Source organism: Gossypium hirsutum, chromosome D06 (genome assembly GCF_007990345.1).
Source record: "Gossypium hirsutum isolate 1008001.06 chromosome D06, Gossypium_hirsutum_v2.1, whole genome shotgun sequence".
NCBI lineage: Eukaryota > Viridiplantae > Streptophyta > Magnoliopsida > Malvales > Malvaceae > Gossypium > Gossypium hirsutum.
This window is the reverse complement of record NC_053442.1, coordinates 24,513,782-24,520,053: the sequence shown is the minus strand read 5'-3', so window position 1 is coordinate 24,520,053 and position 6,272 is coordinate 24,513,782. Positions and strand designations below refer to the sequence as shown.

The following is a 6,272-nucleotide window of genomic DNA, read 5'->3' as shown; positions in this document are numbered from 1 at the left end:
GGTTTGATAAGTTTTACAAAACATGAACTCCCACATTTACTGATTCTGTTATTGAGAGATAGCATGATTTATAGGCTCATTACTCTGCATAAGCATACCATGACACACTGCATGGGACTTAGGTTGATGTAAAATGAGGAAGTTCTAGCAGTTTAATAATCTGTATTATCTGGTGGTTTATCCACACTTCTGTCTCGGCAGTTCGACTGTACTATAGTGGCATGACCACATGTATTCGATTTGGCAATTTAACTACAAAATACTGGTGGCACTGTCCATAATTATCTATTGGTGTGATCTGGTTGGACAAGTTCTGGGGAACTCTATTTCGATGTGTAGCGGAGTTGGGTAGGATGTTTTTGATAAATATGTAATCTTATCTAGTTGAAAAATACTGCATCTACATAAACATACATGCTATGTTCTATTCTGCTCTACTCTGTACCATTCAGTTTTGTTCTGCTCTATTCTATTTTGATTTCTTCTGTTGTACTACATTTGATTAAATCTCTATGAGACTCTAGATTTGTTCGTACTAGTTATACAATTGCTCATAAGTTCTTTGCGTTACTACGATTTATGTGGTATGCTCTGCTTATTTGTATTGAGTCTGGTTATACGCGGTGATTGGTAACTTACCCTTTGTCCTACCCTTATCTGGTTAGGAAAACATCGAATTTAGGATTGGACGGTGTACGGGAGCTCGGATTATCTTACACTGTAATAACTGTGATTTGATCTTTTGTGTTTGTAAATGGTCTTTGGATTTGCCTTGCTTTCCTTTTGATAATCTCGTCCGGATCAGTCAAATTCTAACATGAAACTATAAAATCACCTAAACCGACAAAACTGAATTTCTGGTTTTCAAAGTTAAAGTTCCAAAAAAAATTGATTTTCAATGCGTTCGTGTAACATGTCCAAGTTCAGCTTAAACTTCCAGGCCGGGTTTGAGGTGTTATAGGTAAGGTGATGGAGGATTCTTAACTTGAATTGGGCACTTTTTCTGTTGTGGCACTTTTACATCTAACAAAGGTATTAGTTTATCAGAATTGACTGGTTCAGAAGTTACCTTATCATATTTGTAGATTCAAGTTCTCGTGAAGTTGGAATTTTAACACTTGTTTGAACTTCAACTTTATCTCGAGCATCAGCTTGCTCTTCTCCAACTTCAGTACTGTTGGGCTCTAACATTTTTTTTGCTCCTCAATGTCAATGCTTTACAATGCTCTTTCCCTAGATTTCTTGGATTATTCGTATCACTAGGTAAGGTGCCTTGTGGTCGATTCCTAAGTTCAGTTGCAAGCTGGCCCATTTCGTTTTCCAGGTTTTTCAATCCGGTTTTATGACTTTGGATTAAGGCATCATTTTTTGTATGCCTTCAATAGGTTTTCTAAGCAATTGAATGGTTCAGCTTGAGTTGGCTTCTGAGCTTGTTAGGTAAATCCAGAGGGTTGGGTTGGTCTGGGTTGGGTGTAAGTGTTACAGGGTCTAGTCCCTTGGTTACTCAAAGAAAAATTAGAGTGGTTTCACCAATATGGGTTATAAAAATTAGATTGTAGTCCTTACCTTCCTCAGTTTTGGTTCTGGTTATGCATGTAATACACGGATTTTGGGTTTGATGGGCATTCTTCGAACAAGTGTCCTTCCCCACAATAAACACAGGCTATATTTTCGAACTGATTCGGTGGCAAAACTGTAAAATTATTAAACCCGTTACTAATAAATTTGTGAAGCATTAAGGATATCGAGGATACCTGAGATGCAAGTGAAGTGAGAGCATCTACTTTATGTATTCCTGTGACTCCTCTTCCTGACGCTACTCGATTAGTTGGTCATTAGTAATTGTTGCTAGAAATTCTCTTAATGATTTCATAAGCCTCATTATAAGACTTAGAAAAGAGAGCATCGTTAGCAGAAGCATCTACTACCATCCTCATGTGACCATTAAAACCGTTATAGAACGTCTCTAATTGGATGGAATGAAGGATTTTGTGATGAGGGCATCTTCATAATAGTTCTTTAAATCTTGCCCACACCTCATACAAAGACTCGTCATCCATCTGTTGGAAGGTAGTGATCTCATTCCGCAACTTAGCAATCTTGCTAGGTGGGAAGTACTTTATAAGGAATCGTTCTGCTAACTCTTGCCATGTGATAATGGAGTCTGGTGGTAATGAGTTCAACTAGGCTCGAGCTCTGTCCCTTAGTGAACATGGGAACAACTTTAATATTAGTGCTTCTTTGGGTACTCCAGCTAACTTGAAAGAAACAATATGATATGAAGATGAGGATCACTAGTCGACATTCAACTGAATTAACCCACAGTTTGAAGCATCTGAAGCATGATTGGCTTCAACTCGAATTGTTTTGCCTCGATTTCGAGTCTCCTAATACCCGAATTAAGCTCATGAAACTCTGGCATAGCATATTGTATTAAAGCTTTATCCCTATCATCAGTAATAAGGATAGGATTTTGAGCATGATTTGCTTTATTCCCTTGATTTTGGTTCTCAAGGTTCATCTCTTCAGTCTTTCTTTGAGTTGCTTGTCTTCTTCTTTGTCAAAAACTCCTTTCAATTTCAGGATCTGGAGGGAGTAAGTCGATAATTTGATCAATACTCATAAACACCTAAAACAATCACAGAGAAAATTATTAAATTAAATTGAACAGAAAAATAACTAAAATCCAAAATTAATAATTTTACAAATAATGTCTTTTAAAACAGTCCCCGACAATGGCACCAAAAACTTGGAACAACAGAATGTTCAAGTGTACACAATCGCAACAAGTCATAAAGTAACAAGTAAATGTTGAGTTATCGTACCCACAACGACTGTGAAAGAAAATATTTATGAAATGCAACTTTAAACAATTTGGTGAAGGAAAAATATGTTGATTTGAGCAAGTGTTTATAAAAACTAAAAATTAACTAAGTAAATTAACTAAGAAAAAGTAAAAGTAAAAATTCTAATTCGTAGTTTCTAAAAAAAAGATGAGTTTTAATCAATATGACATAAATGTGTTAGATCAATTATAATCCTTAACTTAGAATTACTAAACCCATGTTCATGTTGTTATGAATAATTTCACGACAACTTGGTATTTGTTAACTAATGCACATACATACTTACTAAATCAATTAATCTCTTGAACATATTCCAATGTTAATTCAAACAATTAATCAATTTTCATAAGCAAGTATAAGATTAAGAGAAGTAACAACATATTACTACATTGAAACAATTTAATCACAATAATCTAGCAAGTTATGCAAGGGTAATGTATCGTTTAATACCATCACTAATTTAATCTTTAGCTACCTTAGAAGATTAAACCTGCATCAATTAAATATTGTGTCAATTAATTATAATTTCAATACGATTAATAATTAATTCATTCATTACCTTACAATTGTAATGCAAGTATAACATAAGCATGGTTTTATTTAATTGAACAATCTACCAATGCCTAATAACACAACACAAACATGATCTTAGTAATTTAAGAAAACAGAATGCAATCAATCTAAAATGAATTAAATTTAAGTCATTTTAATTAAATAAAGAATAAAAACACAACAAATATTCATGTTCATAATCACAGCATAAACGAGAAAAATTAAAGAGACGGGAACTAGGAAATAAATCTCGGTGTCTCTATGAAGCCAAACTAGTGCGCTCCTCTTCTTCTCTGCTCGTTCTATTGATTCAAGGCCTTCACGAACACTTGAATGTTTCTACTCCAAGGATGATGCAAGCTCTCTTTCAAGAGTAGAAATCGACAAGGGAAGAGGACAAAAGAAATGGAAAAAAATGAAGGAAATGGAAGAGAGAAATGAAGAGATGTATAAATGAGTTGTGTCAAATGAAGAAGGAAAGAGGGGTATTTATAGGTGGCAATGGATGCTAAAAATAGCAAAGAATTATCAGTCACTCCATCTCCCTTGGTTGGCCATGCTTGGTGCAAGTTTGAGTGATTCAAACTTGTTATTTTTATCTTGGGGCTAAAAATAGAATGCACGAAAAGAAGAGGGGTTTGAATGGAAAAAAGGTGAACTTTAAGGGCTATTTTGCAATTAATAAATTCAACTTAATAAGCTAATTGGGTCAACTTATATGGATGGTTTGGTCCTCCAAATCATTCGGTGGATCACTCATCGTCTTAACACAATATAGGCCAATTTTCTTCTTCAAACTTATAATTAATTTTTAACCAAATTAATGTTAGACCAAAATTAATTATAAGATATATTCAATACATATTTTTGGACCGTCCATGGCTGGAAAATTATTTAGCCATACTTGATACGAGTCATAAAGGCCCAACCCAAGCCCAAGAACGAGATGGGCTCAAATTACCACAAGGCCCAATAACGAGATCAAAGGCCCGACAAATGTGTTCCAAACTAAATGGGACCTTTCAGGAGTTTGTTAGCAAGGTCTTAGATGCGTACATGAAAGAAAGAGAAAATCAAGATTCACTTTCTTGTTTTCAAGAAAATCAAGAAACCGAATCTTGGCCCAATCTTGCTGTTTGGAGCGATTTCAAGAATCAAGAAAATCAAGGTTTCAAATTTTGGAAATCTTGGTCCAAGAAACCAAATCTTGCAGCCAAAGCGCATTGGATCTCCGTTACGAGCATCAACGAACCAATTTCGGTAGAAGATGGAATACAAGCCCAAGTTCTTGAAGGCAAGGCCCAATAAGATGATTCCAAGCCCAAACAAGAAGACAAACCATACTTACTTGAAAATCAGGCCAAATTGTCAAAGTGGCCCAATTTGTAAAGTTTTATTTTTTAAATACTTAGTTTAAATTTTTATGTAGATATTCAGTCCAAGAGGCCCAATTAAAAGCCCTTGGCCAAATTTCCATTTAAATATTAAAATAATTAGGAGTTTTTTTATTTTTAGTTTTCTAATTAGATTAGGAAAACACTTGAGAGGCCTACATAAAGACTTGACCGGCCACCTTGTTATTCACTTCTCAAATATATTAAAAATTCCAGATTTGTTTAAGTGCAGAATTCTCCTTGAGTTTTTCTCCAAGAATTCTCTCTTGAGTTTTCCTTAGAAGTTGTTTTAACAATCTTTTGATTGTGGGAGCCATCTTCAGCCTTCTTCTTGCCATTGATATTCCTTTGGCGGGGAGATTAGAGCCGTTTGAAGGGAGTTGTGATATCTTTTGGGATTTCAAGGCTTCTTAGGACTTATCTTTTAATTTCTTGCTGTCAATTTTTTTTCTTTTAAATTCTGCTTGTGTCGATTTTATTTAATCACTTTGTTTGCTGTTCTTGTTGCGTTTTAGGCGTTCCAAAGCATTCCAAATCTGATTCGCCCTCTTCTTTACTAAAGATCGGATCGCCCCTTTTGTTCTTGGCAGCAAAATTCGTTCAAAATCCCTAAATTCCTTGTTCTTGCCGATTTTTTCTTTTCAGATTTGGGTTGTTTTGATTGCTGGAATTTTGGGGAAATTTAACTTGCTGTTTGTGTCTTTCTTTTCAGATTCAGCAGATTGGAGTATTCTTTGGGGTTCAATTACATGTTCTTGATTCCCCAAGAACCTTTATTAACACTTATTCCTATTCTCAATTTGATTCTTTGCTGGTTTGGGGATTTTTATTCCAGATCTGGAAATTCAAAGTTCTAATCTTTTAATTTCTGTTTCGTTTCAGATCTGTTCCATTAGAGCCTCATAGGAGTTTTCTTGTGACTTGGCAACTCGATCTTGGTCCGCGCGTAACCCTCTATAATTTGGTATCAGATTTTGGGCGTTTTGGGTGTTCTTGGTTGATTTCTAAACTGATCTCTATTTTTTAAACTACAAACTGCAGTTTTACCCAGAAAAATTTTTCAAAAAAAATTCATTTGAGTGGGTAAACATTGTCTGATTGATCTGAAATTTTACATACATATTTTTGGCACTGTGATTGAATATAAAAAATATTTCCCACAAAAAATTCAGTCGAAAAAGTCAAAATAATTGAAAAAGACGAAATTCAATAAAAATTAAAAATATATTCAGAGGGTTGAGTTTGGTGCACAAACTTTCCAGATCAAAAATTCAATATTTAAGGACATTTCAGATTTAATTTCATGATTTTTGGAGCTCAGGAACACCTCGAACGAAGTTGTCAAGTTACTTTGAAGTTTTTCAGGTTTTCTGGTTTCAGCAATTTTTATTGATTCTTAGCTATAGGTTTTTCATTTGTTTGCCTTTATTCTCCCTTTACATTATCTAACACCTTATTGTTTCTTGTGTTAGTAGGATTT

General features: G+C 34.5%; 1 non-coding gene across 1 annotated transcript; it reads left to right on the top strand.

The window, feature by feature from the left end:
* The first annotated feature begins 1,986 nt into the window (after window positions 1–1,986).
* On the top strand, window positions 1,987–2,092 carry LOC121218877 (small nucleolar RNA R71). The gene has a single exon (XR_005915359.1). It is a non-coding gene; the product is annotated as a small nucleolar RNA R71 (small nucleolar RNA).
* The last annotated feature ends 4,180 nt before the right edge of the window (window positions 2,093–6,272 follow it).